Raw genomic sequence first — 16,069 nt, 5'->3', positions numbered from 1 at the left:
ATGTTCATATAGGAATTTATGTAAAACACGAACAAATATAGCATAAAGTGAATTAAATGACAGTTAATCTGCATGAGAGTGTTTAAGACTAAACAAATCATATTTATTTTAGAACATCTTTCTGCTATGTCTACGAAACATTGACGTGAAAGATGAGTATTACACTTCAAACTCGTCTAACTATTACACTTATTTTGTTATTATTACACAGTTATTTGTGTGTCTCACTAAACAACATGGTTAAGCTAATGAATTACAGTTGATACGTGGTATTTTTACGTGAAAGGAGGGAAAGGAATATTTAACATAAAAATAAAAATATTTTAACCTATCGTCAATTTCAATGGTTAGATCAATCATTTAACAATCAACAGTTATATGTGAAACAATTAGAGTTGGTGTAAATTTGCACATCCAAAAGCTGTTGTTACTTGGATGATAAATATCTTCACTTTATGATAGGAAAGTACGGACTCCGCCTTTGACCAATCCTCTACATATGGGGGCACTTGCACAGAGAAGGCGCACATTCTTTGCACACAACTAGGTGACCACAGGGGATGAACACAATGTTCACTTCCTTATCCATGCAAACTTTGCATGTGCGCTCCTCTTGAAGTCTTCTTAACTGTTCCTCCATAGACAAGTCTGAAAGATCTTGACTCGGTGATGCAGCTTCATTTGTCTGGGCCATCAGTTCTCTCAGCAGGCAGACATCATTCTTCTTGATCCAGTTGCGGAAGACCTCTGCTGCTGCATTTCCTTTCGACAGGACTAACTCAATGAGCTGCCCTGTCTGCTGCTTGACTATAGTGCAGTTACGAATAATGTCATACTCTTTCTGTGAGATGACGTTCTCCTCTAGAAGATGGTCCATTAAGCTCTGCACGCTTTTTAGCTGCTGTGACATGACAAGATGATGTTTCTTAAGAAAAGTCAAACCATCTGATGCCATTTCCTCAGCAAGAAGCTCTCGCTCCTCCTCTCTCTTTTCATCTTCTGCACTTAGTAAATCAGACACCAACTCTTGAACGGTTTTGTAATTTTCTCCACTTGCGAGAATTTTGCTCTGCACGGTTTGCTTCACCAGGCCACGCTCAAATCCCATCTCTAAAGCAGACTTCACCACAGGATTGTTCATCATCACTGCATCTTCTGAACGGTCTTCTCCAGGACCCAGGTGTACAACAGGTGGATCAACAAATTCTCTCGAGTCACTGTCTCCATTAGTCAATAGCTGCTCAAATAGTCTTGGAAATCTTGCTTGAATCTGATGAACAAACTCTTGGCCCTTTTCTTGCAGCAGGTATTCACATCTTGGAATCCACTTGGCATGTTCTACCCATGGATCATCACCAGACTCCCAACATCGGAGTCCACCATCACAACAAAAGCACTTCACGTCATCATTACGACCAACATAGTAAAAACCAGCCTTAGCCAATTGGTCTGGTCGAACAGTTATTCTTAAGGGCCAGTTGACAAATATGAGCAATCTTTCTTCACACTGTTGCATTGCCGAGTTAGATACATTGGAAAGGTCGCCACCAGATAAAGGTACATTATCTGCACGGTCACCTCGAACGAAGCGACAGTTGGGGTAATGCCTCTGGTGCTCTGATACTGCCCGATCTCCAGGTTCCCAGTTGCTAAGCTGGCCTCCACAACTGAAGCAAGCCACTCTGTCGCCTTGGCCAAGGTAGTAGAAACCACTTTTGGCAAGCTCAGCTGGAGTTACTGTAGCAAGAGGCCAATTCTGAAAGGTGTCAAGGCGTTCCTGTTCTCGACGCATGTCAGGATTGTGACAAGCCGGAGGTCGCTGGCGAGACATATCCTGGTGAGACATATCCAGGTTTAAGTAACCCACCTGCTCCTCCGTTTGGCCTGAAACGGATGCCGTGGTGGTCGATGTTATGGGTGTCGCAGGGGCGGAAAGCTGTAGGAAGGCTATGTTGCGAAGCGGGGAAAAGGCAGAGTGAGAGGACGACAGGAGGTTTGCGGTGGGGGGTAAACTCTGGATGAAGACATAAAATGTGACCACAGGGCGTGTCCACTCAAGCCCTTCTCTCTGCTGGACATCCCATGACTAGTGTCTAGTCATCCATGACAGAACACATAATCTTATTAAAAAAAAATGTAATGAACTCCTGAACAGATAGAAGATTGACGTAGGGGGTATGTGCTTCCTACCTCTATGATGCAGGAACCGATGCTAAGAACAAAATCGAATTTTGTTCAACACTACAAAATGTCCTTTCTTCTGTTCTGTTCTGTACACAGCGGGCAAATTAGTTGTATCATTTGAAAAATCACCACACATTTTTCAGAGACGCGATGTGCCTCTGTGGTCCGTGGCACAGCGCATCCAGGCATGTTATGGAAATGGTTGCCACCTCGGGAATACAGTAATTAAAATGCAGAAAACATTCCGCAACTCTTAAAAAGGATCTCTGAAATATTTTATAAGTATTTTTAATTATTCTAAATATTATTATTATGTATACTATTATAATACTATTTTTATGAGCTCAGACATTAACACAACAGAAATGTTTGTAATTTTTTTATTTCAACATTATACTTTCGAGTATACATTGAAGTAGTGACGAAAATGATAGACTGGCAAACCGGGGTTGTGTGCGAAGTCCTGAAATATTTATCAGGACAACAGCTCACCCCGCCCCGCTGGAGGGGTTGTCATCATGACGCCTTAAACAGCTGTATAGGATTACATATAATGCCACATTGAATCAGAAGTAGCGTCATGGAGAAGTTATGCATATGCCACCGGAGAAATGTCTAATTACACCAAAATATTTATATATATAAATATACATATATTTTTAAACATATGCATGGGTGAATTGTACGCCATAAGTTCTGTAACAAGCATGTAGAAAGTAGTTAGGATGTATTTCATTTTGCCTAGGCTTTAAGTTAATTTTACCAACTATTAAGATGTTAAAGTTCATAGACCTTTAGCGCATTCAAATGTATTGAGTTCAAATTAAAACGTGATATCAATATAGCATTACCGAATTCAGGGGTGTTTAATAGCTTCAATAGTTATCAACCACCTGCTGATTTTAAGTTTTTCTTCAAACAAAAGTAATTTTCTGATAAATCATTGTACACATACATGTGTTTTGTTGTATGCACAGATTTTGAGGGTCGCTTATAGAAAGATACATCCTTGTCTTTGTTTCGCGGTATTTTTAAAAACATAGCCTAGCTAGATCTACATAGATGTTTTACACAATAAGATATGTCAGAGAACCTTGTGCGGCATTCTATATCCGCATAAAGGGTTAAAATGTAAAATATACATTTTAGCGCTATTTAAAAACTAGGACGGTATAATAATATAATGTAAATGTCTCACGTGAAGATGATGGTTTAAACCATAATTTTATCAAATCAAGTCAATTCATGTGAATACTGTCGTATATGAACAAAGAGAAGACCTAGAGTTCACTCAACATTACAGCTAACTGTAGGAAACAGATATCCAGGGGAAAGTGTAAAGAAAACGCCATAGGCCTACAAAACTTTACAATCACACCCGACAATACGATAAGTGTTACGCTAGTGATTGTTAAAAATTGTTAAACAATTTCAAAACAGGGTGTTTAAGAATAAATGCAAAGATGCCTAAAAACAAAGGTGTCCAAAATGTTACATGCTAATACTTCTCAGGTCTTGTTTCAGAGTCGGTATGCTCCGGTGAAAACTGTGTGAACTTTGATGAGGCCGACGACAATAGCGCTGTTAAACATGCGGTACAATAACAATGTTCAATATAAACAAGAATCCTGCTCTAATGCGACTAATTCTAACCAACTCTAATTGTTTCACATATAACTGTCGATTGTTAGATGATTTATCTAACAATTGAAATTGACGATAGGTTAAAATATTTTTATTTTTATATGTTAAATATTCCTTTTCCTCCTTTCACGTAAAAATACCACGTATCAACTGTAATTCATTAGCTTAACCATGTTGTTTAGTGACACACACAAATAACTGTGTAATAATAACAAAATAAGTGTAATAGTTAGACGAGTTTGAAGTGTAATACTCATCTTTCACGTCAATGTTTCAAAGATGTTCTAAAATAAATATGATTTGTTTAGTCTTAAACACTCTCATACTAGAAGGACCGTCATTTAATTCTCTTTATGCAATATTTGTTCGTGTTTTACATAAATTCCTATATGAACATGTTTGACCACGCTCGGAGACTATAGTTTTTGCAAACTGTACAAAAACAAGATGTAATATGTAAAATGTCAATTCAAACACTAAAACTGATCACTATAGTGGCTTTTCTGTATTTGTTTTAAATGGCTCATGATGATGCATTTACTTTTAACTTTTAAGTTGACCTCTAGAATTTAGGTTTTACCAAAGTGTGGAACTTTGTTTAACAGCCTCGAGCTTGGATGAATATGCCTCTCTCAGTGCAATAGTCAGATGTGATTCTGTTGTAATAGTTTAAGTGTAAAACAGCATGCACTTTGTGTAATTCGTAGATAGAGGGAAAGTTGTACTAAATGAAGTATCAATTTAGTCAGACAGAAAGACTATCACTTAAATTCTTATTTGTCATTTATTTCTATAGACAGCTCTCAGAGAAACGTCTTCACCTAAAACACATACAGTCCGACATACAACATGTGAAACAGGCGTTGTGCTATCAGAACAAGATGACTAAATCTAGCGGAGTAATAAAACCATCTATGGAAACTTTTGTGTATTTATTATAAATGGCTCTTTTCTTAGTGATTTGGTCTTTTGAATCTTACATGGATTGTAAGGACACGTGTGATTCCCGTATAAAGATTATGTTTTAAAGCTAGTCCATAGGGTGTGTAAAAATACACCCAAAGAATTAAGCACAACTATTTACACACACAGCCTTCTAAGCTCATACATCTCTTTAATTTTGTGCTGGATGTTGAAGTGTTGGTTAAAAGATAAAGGTATTAGTTAATAACAAACAGACAAAAAACTTTAAATCATCATGAAGCCATAATATTAATATATAAATATGGTATAATTACAGTTTAAAAATGACTTCCATAATATTTTATTTTAGTAAAGGTATGCCTGGATCACCCAACACAACGTTGTGCGTTGTGAGTGAGACCTCGCAAAGATTACACCAATATTAGATTTCTCGAACATTGCGTGGTTGCCTGAAACTTAGTCATCAACATGCATTTATGTACGACTGTCATCTGTTATCATGGTTTAGTTGTATTTTAAAACACTGTTTTTCTTAAAACCGTATTTGGTAGCATGATTATCTTGTTTAATCGTGTATTCAGTCCATATATTTATCAGGTTGATATTTGTAGAAATAAGCAAAATACATTTATAAAACAAAAAGAACAAGTTAATGGCCTTGTGTCAGAACACAACAGGTATGAAGATATGTTTGGTTTTTTACTTTTTATTCTTTAAAGCTAGATTATCCTTTGAAAAGTGTAATACAGTATTTGATTTTTACACATTCGCCAACTGGCCTAAACCGTTGACCACTGAAGTTATGACTTCTGAAGGCCTCTCATGTGCAGATTCGCTCGGTTGAAAAAATGGTATTTTGTCATTTAAACATCTGAAATTAAACATCTGAAATTTGCCTGTATTCATAAAATATGTCCTCACTGGTGTAAAATGACCTCTGCCAATAATCTGACTTATCCTCGTAAGCGAAACATTTCTTATCTTTATTTACATGACGGGTAAGTCCATGGAGGCTTCTATGTCGTTCCGCCATCTTGAAAAACTAAAGGGCCAGATAGCACTAGCCTACTTAGTGAATATTTGTTAACTTCACTAAAAGTCCAAAATTAACTAAAACATGAGTTTTTATTTTTTTTAAACAACTGTTATTTTTATAAATGTTATTTAGTGTAATTATAAATAAATCTAGTGTTAGGTGGACGGAGACTCGGCTTCACACATACGGAACTTAAAACTAAACTTTAGTAGCATATATTGTATTTAAGTTGATGTTGTTTTGAGCGGTATGTGAAGGAAATCTGTATGTGAAGGAAACCATTCTAACTTGTTTTAAAAAAAAATTCTGATAGGCCTAACGTTTTAAATACTACACCTTTGTATTTTAAAGGTTTGTACCATTTTAAAAAGTTGTATGTGAAAGTGTTACATGTCTGTGAAAAAAAACTGTATGCCTATCGCTTACGTTTCACGGTTTTAAAGTTTAAAGCACATAGTTTTGAACAGATTAATTATTTTTTACTCCAAAACGCATTCTCAAACAATGATCAGATTTCTCCATTGGGAGATGTGGATTATCCTATCGAAGAGTGAATAAATCAGTAAGTTAGTGAATATTTGTTAACTTCACTAAAAGTCCAAAATTAACTAAAACATGAGTTTTTATTTTTTTAAAACAACTATTATTTTTTATAAATGTTATGTAGTGTAATTATAAATAAATCTAGTGTTAGGTGGGCGGAGACTCGGCTTCACACATGATCTATACTCATTCATGTTTCTACCGTCGATGAGTGATGTATAATACGGAACTTAAAACTAAACTTTAGTAGCATATTGTATTTTAGTTGATGTTGTTTTGAACGGTTTTTTAAATCTGTATGTGAAGGACCACATTCTAACTTTTTTCAGATAACGTTGTAAAATGTACGAATACTAAACCATTGCATTTTAACTTTATACAGTGTTTTTAAAAAGTTTTAAATATATATGGAAAACAAAACTTTTCTTTAATTAAAAAACAACTCGCTGATCTGTTACCCAATAGGCCTACATTGCTTCACTTTTTTTAAAGTTTAAAGCACGTTGTTTTTAACGTTTTAACATTTTACAAATGTGTGAACGCTAAATACGTGTATTTTAAATTTATACAACGTTTTAATGACTTTAAACACTATGTAATTGTGAAAGTACAACTTTTCTTCAAATGTATGTTAGAAAATAGAAATATTTGCTTGATATAATTTTAATACATGTTGTTTTAGATGTTTTAATTCTAGAACATGTTTGCAATTCAAACTTTTTAAACATTTTACAAATGTGTGTTTACCACCCTTTGTATTTTAGTGATAAACATTGTTTTAATGTCTTTTTTTGTATGTGATTGTGAAAAGTACAACTTTAAATGTGGACCGTGGGAATTTTCCCACGTTGGAGGGCTCAGTCCAAAAGTGGTGTGGTGTGGTGGGGTGGTGTTGGGGTGGGGTGTTTGTGTGAGTGTGAGCCAGTTCTAGCCTGTATGAGAGCATAGAGTTGTAAATTAAATATAATTTCTCCTGTGACATAGGCGAAGCATAGCAAGTTTATTAATATAGCACATTTTATACACTGGCAATTCAAAGTACTTTGCATAGAAAGGATTAAATAATCACAAAATTTATTCAGCCAATCGATGCTTTTCTGTGGGTATCCATTCGTTGCAGCCGGTAATCCTATTGGTGCGTATATCCATCAACAGATCCAAATGCGTCGCTCTATTTAAAAAAAGCTACGTGATTTTAGAAAAAATCTGTTCCAACACAGGTAAACCTTCCATTGAAACATGAATTTTAAATCGTAGTAGGCTATTTTAAATGCTCATCCTCAGAAATAGGCTACGAACATTTGGGTACATCCATTCCAAAAAAGTATGTAAACGTAATCCTCTGGGTGTTTTTTTTATATAATCCGCGAGAAGTCGGTATCTTGCAACCGTGGTTAATCCAGCCCACTCTGCTATGAAAACCGGTTCACTCCCATCATCTTTCAAATCTCTCCATACTCCTGTATAAAATAAAATCCAATCCCTTTCCGTAAAAAAAAACAAATTGGGATCCTCCGTTGTATTCGTTGTGAATCGCTCGTCGTTATCCATTAACCAATCTGACTTCACGATTGTTTTTTGTCAAAGTCATATGTACACGCACGTCCTCCAGACAAGTGAAAAGTAGCCTATTTCATTTGCGCTCCGCCGGCTCGTGGAGAAATCGCGTTAAACAGGTCCTGGTAACTATGTTTTTTTTCGCGGCTCTAAGGTCGAATCCTCCATAGCTTCATCAATGTTTCAGGAGTTTTGGGGTCTGACGTAGCCATAGTGTTCTACTTGAATAAAACCACAAGTAGCTCTTGTCATGTTTGCGCTCCTTTTTAAACAGCTCATGTGACTGTGACGTTGTGGGAAGGGAGGGAGGGAGGGAGGGATGAGGGATTCCCACGTGATGTCATTTTTTACACACACCCTTAAATCGATACTGACCTCTCAGCTTTGAGAGGGGTGTGTTAGGGGGTGTGGTCTCTTCGAGCCGTTGCATCGGTTTTCTTTGGTCATTTAAGTTCGACCACGGAGATGACCGGATGTGTTTTCTATTTGGGAGCTTGAAGGGGGGTGTGGGGTTTTCCCACGGTGACATCTGTTGTGGGTGGGATAGGGGCGGAGTTTGTGTGTGTCTCTCTGTAGGCCTCACAGAGCTTCATTTCTGATTGGGGCTCCGGAGTGAGAGGACGCTCTGCTCTGCTCCACTACAACGAAACACTTATATATCTTTTAAGCTCTGAGTCCTTTAACGAATGGTATGTAAAAACGTAACACTTTTTAAATTAGTTTGTGTTTCATGTAAAAGTTTTACAAAATACTATGTGAAAGTTAAATGCTTACAAGTCAACATTTTAAAAATACTTACAAGTCAACATTTTAAAAATTATCTTTTTGTAAATGAAAAAAGTTGTTTTAATGTTTTAACATCTTGAAATAACACTAACTCATTTTTTAATAACTATTTTAGAGAAAAAAAATGCAATTTCAACTCATTTCATTAATGTTTTAATGTTTTAAAAAGTGATGAATGTACATCTGTCTTTAATAAAAAAAAAACACTGATCTCACACTCTGACTATGTTTTTATTTCTTAAAAAAGTTTTAAATATACACTGTTTAGAACTACTGAGCGTGGGAAATTTCTCACGCTTCAGATGTTCAACCCATAAGGAGGTGTGTCACAAATCCGATTTTCCCATGGTGTACGTACAGCCCCTAAGTGGGAGGAGCTAGCGTGGGAAAATTCCCACGGTGTACGTACAGCCCATAAGTGGGAGGAGCTAGCGTGGGAAAATCCCCACGGTCAAAAGGGGCGGGGCTTTGAGGGTCATAAAGCAATAAACCTGTCAAAAGTTTGATGGAAAGGACCCTCTATTCTCTCTCTCACGTTAACAGTTATGTTACGTTAACACGAGATTGGGACACTATGATTCAGATTTTACTAAAACTGATTATTGTACATAAAAAAAAAAATATATATATATATATATATATATATATATATATTATATAAATTTAAATGTATTATAATTACTATGAACTGCATAGGCATATGAAACATTTTAACATTACATAGCTAAATAAAAACAGTATTTTATACTTTTCATGTTTTTCGAGGATGTGAAGTTTATGAGCAAATTCATTTTCCATCCTTACTGTCATGATTAAACAGTTGAAAAACACATTTTAGGCTGTTAATTGCATTTATCATTGCTTACAAACAGCCATTTTGAGGTCATGAATTGAGAACTAGCAACCCTACCAAATTTACATAATAATTTTTAACACATTTATCACAATGTTTTGGAAATAAAACCACAATATGTTAACATGAGACTGGTAAGATAGAATAGCTAAAAAAACTCTGTTTGTGCAAAGTTATATCTTTTAACTTTAGTTAGTTTTGCTTGATATTTGCACGCAAATACCAGGATATGTATATAAGTAAAAATAATACAAGTAAAAAAAAAAAAAAAAAAAATGATTCCTTCAGGTCACTATGTATTTTAGTCATTTAGGCGGTTAAACTTCATGATCACACAGAGAGGGCAGAGAGTGATTCAGGAATAGCATGTGTAAAAACTCGGCCACTGTGGCCTATTTTTTTTAAAATGTGTGATTCAAATTGGGGGTCACTGGAGCAGCTGTTATATCAAAGAGTATCATGATATGGTGTATATGGGTTTGAGAAGAAAAATCTGAGAGTTTGACCCACTTACACTTGATGGGGCAATGGGCTCTCTCTCTCTCTCTCTCTCTCTCTCTCTCTCTCTCTCTCTCTCTCTCTCTCTCTCTCTCTCTCTCTCTCTCTCTCTCTCTGTCTCTCTGTCTCTCTCTCTCTCTCTCATACACACAATCTCTATCTCTCAGAACACTGCGATTAAGCTGCCGATCAATGCTGATCCTGTCCTGATCCTTTTTTATGCCCTTTGGCGATTAAGTATTGGCCGTTGTTTGCAGACACGTCTCTCAGACTCAAAAGTTCCCCCACCTCACGCTAAGTCAATATTAACATCCACTCACCTGAACTCATAGGATGAACCATCTGTAAACAATAAAAGAACATGGTGAAATTCAGCAGCTCATGTCTTTCAATTAAGAGAGCAATTCACCTCATTGGTAAAGGTACTGCTTTGTTTTTTAACTCTAGAACATTGCACTTGAGCTGGACCATACAGAAAATTCAGTTAAATTAGGTAGTTCACTATTAGATAATTGGTAACTACTATTTTTTTTCCGGTCACATTTTAGGGTCCAATTATCACTATTAACTAACTATTAACTATGTCTTTTGCCTCAATAAACTCCTAATTACTGCTTATTAGTAGTTAGTAAGGTAGTTGTTAAGTTTAGGTATTGGGTTGGATTTAGGGATGTAGAATATGGTCATGCAGAATAGTTAATATGTGCTTCAAAGTACTAATAAACAGCCAATACCATAGTAAATGCATTTAATAAGCAACTAGTTAATAGTGAGAATTGGACCTTAAACTAAAGTGTTACCAATTTTCCAACCTTGTTTTATTTAATACTTTTCTTCAAAGTATTTATAATCAACATTTCAAGTTCTTTACAATGTCCTATCTACGGATCCACGCATTGCTGCCTAATATTATGGCCAAAACAACGTATTTTATATTAGGGCAGACCGGGGACAGTTGCAACACTTTTTGCATTTCTCTCAGTTACTCAACTTTAGCTTTTTGTTTCAATGAGCATAGAATTCTGAAAATATTAACTGTTTTAGCCTGGCCTACTATAATATTATAGTATTATTTATTTATACAATAATATTATTGTAGCCTATTATTTATTTATTTAGTCATATTTATCAAATAACAGTTATTGAGTTTTGTTTGTTTATGTGTAGAACATAGGCCTACATAGATTCAGTGTGCAGGTGTTACAGATGCTATTCAATCTCTCCATATGTCAGTGTCAGACAGGAAGAATTGAACAATTTGCAATGCAACAAACTTTTATTAAACATGCAATTTATGACTTGTTGCAACCGTCCCCAACCCTATCAGCCATGACAGACATCATATGCCTGCTAGACACACTGACTTTGATACATGCTAACCATGTCACTTAGAAGTCAACAAAAAAAATAGTTAGTTTTGATTAATTCATACAAAATGTCAGGACAGTAATATTATATACAATAAATGCAGCAGCAGATGTTGAATATTTCTTCTGTTTTCTTGGTGGGGGGAGGGTCTAACTGTGCATGTGCAGCGTGAGTGTCATCACTCTAGCATGTTTCTGATTGGATGAATAAGTTGTTGCAACTGTCCCCTGGTCTCCCCTATTTTAAGCATATTTTGGTAACACTTTACAATAAGGTCTCATTTGTTTACATAGTTAATGTATTAACTAACATGAACTAACCACAAGCAATACATTTGTTACTGTATTTGTGAATCTTTGTTAACGTTATAAATCCAGCTGTTCATTGTTTGTTCATGTTAGTTCAGTACATTAACTAATGTTAACAAATACAACTTTCGATTTTAAAAAGTGTATTAGTAAATTTTGAAATTAACATCAACAGAGATTAATAAATGCTGTAGAACTGAAGTTCATTATTAATTCATGTTAACTAATGTAGTTACCAAATCTTAACTAATGAAACCTTATTGTAAAGTGTTACCTATATTTTTGATCTATAAAGCGGCATGTTTTTTTTTTTTTTTTTTTTTTTTTTTTGCCTACATTACATTTGAGATGCCTATGATGCCTAAAAAACATTGCCAAGATGGCAGCTTTCTAGGTTTTGAAACAGAGCTACAGTCTCAAAGGATGTAAAGGGGAAATAATTTCAATTTGCCAGTAATATTGAGTCAGCTTTGTAATCTCCGCTTAACTGACTTTAATGCTGCTGGTTTTATTGGTGGAGTATTTCTGGTATCAGGCAAGAGGGAGAGCTCTTGATTAGGTTTACTCACTGTGGTCTCTCTATTTCTTTTGCAGTGATGAGATAGAGGATTCACAGTGTGCCCTGAGGCAGCAGAGAGAACCATTTTCCTTTTTTCTCTCCTCAAAATGCAAAGGCTGTCTAATTTCTTAGACAAAACTTCTTACAGTACGTGCACTTACAGTGTACTTAGCTAAGAAAGTACTGATTCATTTAAGGTTACTACATGGGTGTGGTGGTCAAGGCCAAGAACAAGCAGGACAGGTAGTGAACAGATATTTATTTCTTGATTTTCTTCCAACCGAAAAGGACCAAAATAATATACATGGGCAGAAATAACAAAAGTCATCTTCAAACAAAGTCCATACAAAAAGATGGAAGTTAACTGAAACTAACAAAATTACACATGCCAAAAATAAATAAATCTCCCCTGTTAACAAAGTAACAACAAAACATAAACACTAAGGTCAGCCACTCAAATGTTACTGTGGCTGGACCACTCTGACCACTCACTCAGTTCTTCTTTTTTTTTTTTTTGGGGGGGCGGTTGGCAAACAGCTTTTAGATGCAGCTTTTAGGTGCATCTTTTGAATAGGAGTGTGGGTCTGAATTCTACATTGCTAAATTCTATGGAATAATCCTGTTGTTTTCAAATAATAAAATACATCTAAAACATTGATCCCCAGATTTTCTTTGCAATATATTGGTAACATTCAATTTTATCTTTACTTCTGCTAACTGTTCAATAAGTGTTTGTCGTTCCTGATTGTATTTAGGACAATGTTCTATAACACGTTCTATGGTTTCTTGATTACCACACTCAGTTACCATCAGCATGTTTTCTCATTAGAACTAATGTGCTGTTCAATCCTGTATGTCCATACCTCATTCTTGAGACAGTATCCTCCTGCTTGCTTCTGCTGGTATTCCTGCTCCATACAATATTCTTTTGAATTTTACATAAATGTCTGTCTGTGCTTTCATTGTCCCATAAATATTTCCATATACCCTTATTGTTGGCTTTAATCATGCTTTTAATTTCTGCTTTGCTATATTGTACTTGAATATTAATGCTGTCTTGCTTTGTTGCCTGTTTACCATATTTATCTGCAACTTCATTCCCCATTACTCCTACATGGGCTGGGACCCAACCCAACACGATGTTGACTCCTGACTTTATCAATCTATTCACTAAATGCACTATATCATAAACAATATCTTGCCTGGATTCGGAGTGCAGATTCTTTATACTTAGTAAAGCTGAACTTGAATCAGACCATATCACTACACCTTTCAATCCATACTCCTTCACCCATAATAAAGCCAACCATATAGCAATTAACTCAGCTGTATACACAGCAAGATCACTAATTCTATTTGCCTTAATCAGTTTTAATTCAGGGATTGCATATGGTCTGTCACATCCATAAGAAGGCAGACAAGGTTAGAGTGAATAAACAAGCTTTTATTTACAGTGCAGAGTGAGCAATGCCGGAAGAGATGATCGATGACAGCGAATGCTGATAATGGTGAACACTTAGCTGAACTTGGAATAATGTCTTTGCAGAGATGACAATGACGAGGAGGATAAGGACGACGCAGAACAGAGCTGATGGGAAACAACAGGACTTCAGGTAAGTAGACTGGGAGCAGGTATCACAAGAGTGAGTAATCAGTGTCATAGTAAAGATGAAGGGAACGGTTGCTGATATACTGTGAGTAATCATGATGTGCAGGTGCAGGTGATCAGAACAAGTGACTGTGATCGGGTAGGCGGAGTACAGAGATCAGGTGCAGAGTGCGAAAGTGATGGCTTGGTTGACTCTGTGACACCACCCCTACTCTCTTATTTATTTTTGATGCGTCTGTATATACCTGAATATTATTTCCATATTTTCCTCCCACATCCATTTCAAATCTCCCCTCCCACATTCGACAGGCTGACACAGTCAATTAATTTAAAAAAATGTTAAAGACCTACCTTTTTAAGAAAGCTTTTAATCTTTAAATCTTCTTAGTAGTACATTGCCATAGTAACCCTCCTGACACACTTTTTTACTGCTCTTCTGATGTTTTTAGCACTTTTTTAGATTTGTCTATTTTGTAAAATGTATCACAAATGAAGTTAAATGTATTTTAATGTATTTTCTCCTTTTATGTCCTCCGAAACATGTAAGATGTCCTTGTGTATCTAGAAAGGCATCCGCTAAATTAAATGTATTATTATTATTATTATTCAAATGTACAGTTATCTATGGTAATCCCATTCTCTCTTTCTTCCAGTAGTGTTAGATCTATTGCTACCTCTTCAAACATCCAAGGAGGAACTCTCGAATATGCTACCGTTGGACTTACATTCAGTCTAATAAGTGAACGCTGGCACGACTCGCTGCCGCTGCTCTCCGATTTTTAATTTTTATTGGACTTTTAATTTCGGTTTTTATTGAACTTTTAACTGTTTATTGCCTTGCTGATATACTGGTACTGATATTACGTTATACTATCAGTTATACTATCAGTTAAAGGGGTGGTTCGGGATTTTTGACATCGGACCTCATTTTTAAGTCAGCCTGGTTGTTATTCATCAGTGGAGACTTTTTTTTTTTTAAATGATCCAGTCCTTATATTTGGATAGTTAGCCGATGCTAGGCTAGCGCGAGTCAATGGTATATGTTAGCCAGCCATTAAAAACCGTTTTACCCACTCCACAGTGCACCAAACGCAAATCAATTATAACACTAGACTATCGATGTATATGTCCGTTGAGAGAATAATGTTAGAAATCAAACTTTCTTTTTGCTTCTCTACCTGATCTTGCTGTGAGAGCCAAAATGTGGATCAACAAGTCGGCGATACTCATGTGGACTGTTGCGCTTCTCCTGACAAGTTCCTCGTCGGCCCTGTTCCAATACTCGGCTGCTGAACTTCTCAAACTTTGCTTCAGTCCGACTGCCTCAGCAGTTCTACAATCGACGCTGCACTCTGGCCCGGAAAACGCTCGCATACCCCGTCTGAGATATTTTCATCGCGGGTCCCGACGGAGTTTCAACATCGATGCCTCCACTTCAATCAACTCCTTCTGGTCCTCATCTCGCCGTCAACCGAGATCATCCAGCAGGAGGGTGGACCATAGTGTGCTAGCTAGTCTACCCAGGTCTGCAAATGCTAGCTCTGTCTCCCACAAGAACAACTTTAGTGATCTCCATTTTGGATTATATAACATCCGATCACTTTCGGGCAAAGGACTTTTTCTTCAGGATCTCATCAAAGACCGCAAATATGACTTTTTTAGTCTGACAGAGACTTGGCAGCAACCAAATGACTTTTCCCAGTTGAACGAAGCAACTCCCCCTGGGTTTGTTTACAGCTGTCAACCCCGCGCTACAGGTCGCGGGGGAGGTCTCGCGATAATCTATCGCGAAAGCTGGAAAGTCTCGCCTGTCTCTCTGCCACTCTACCAGTCATTTGAGTCTCTTGTCATTAAACTAAATGGTCCATCCCCTATCATTGTAGCCACCGTGTATCGTCCACCTAAGCCCAATTCCGAATTTATTAATGAATTTTCTGCTTTTCTTACACTTATTTCACCTCTCTCCCCTAATGTTATTATCCTTGGTGATTTTAACATTCATTTTCATAATGGCAATAACTACCTCACAAAAGACTTTATATCATGCCTTGATAGTTTTGATTTGCAGCAGTTTATTAATTTCCCCACCCACTCAAAAGGCCATACCCTGGATCTGCTTTGCTGCTCTGGTGTCACTCCTTCTAACTGTACTGCATTTGACCTTCCCATCTCTGATCATAAACTTATCTCATTTAATGCT

At 36.4% G+C, this 16,069-nt stretch overlaps 1 pseudogene across 1 annotated transcript; it reads right to left on the bottom strand.

Annotated features, from left to right (window-relative positions):
- Positions 1–453: 453 nt before the first annotated feature.
- LOC311304756 (putative inhibitor of apoptosis) lies at positions 454–13,177 on the bottom strand (annotated as a pseudogene). Its single transcript has 2 exons — positions 13,124–13,177; positions 454–2,068 (listed from the first exon to the last, which is right to left on the bottom strand). The product of its transcript is annotated as a putative inhibitor of apoptosis (transcript).
- Between the last annotated feature and the right edge of the window lie 2,892 nt (positions 13,178–16,069).

The sequence above is a fragment of the Rutilus rutilus genome (genome assembly GCF_951802725.1).
Source record: "Rutilus rutilus genome assembly, chromosome: 15".
NCBI lineage: Eukaryota > Metazoa > Chordata > Actinopteri > Cypriniformes > Leuciscidae > Rutilus > Rutilus rutilus.
This window is presented reverse-complemented; position numbering and strand designations above follow the sequence as displayed.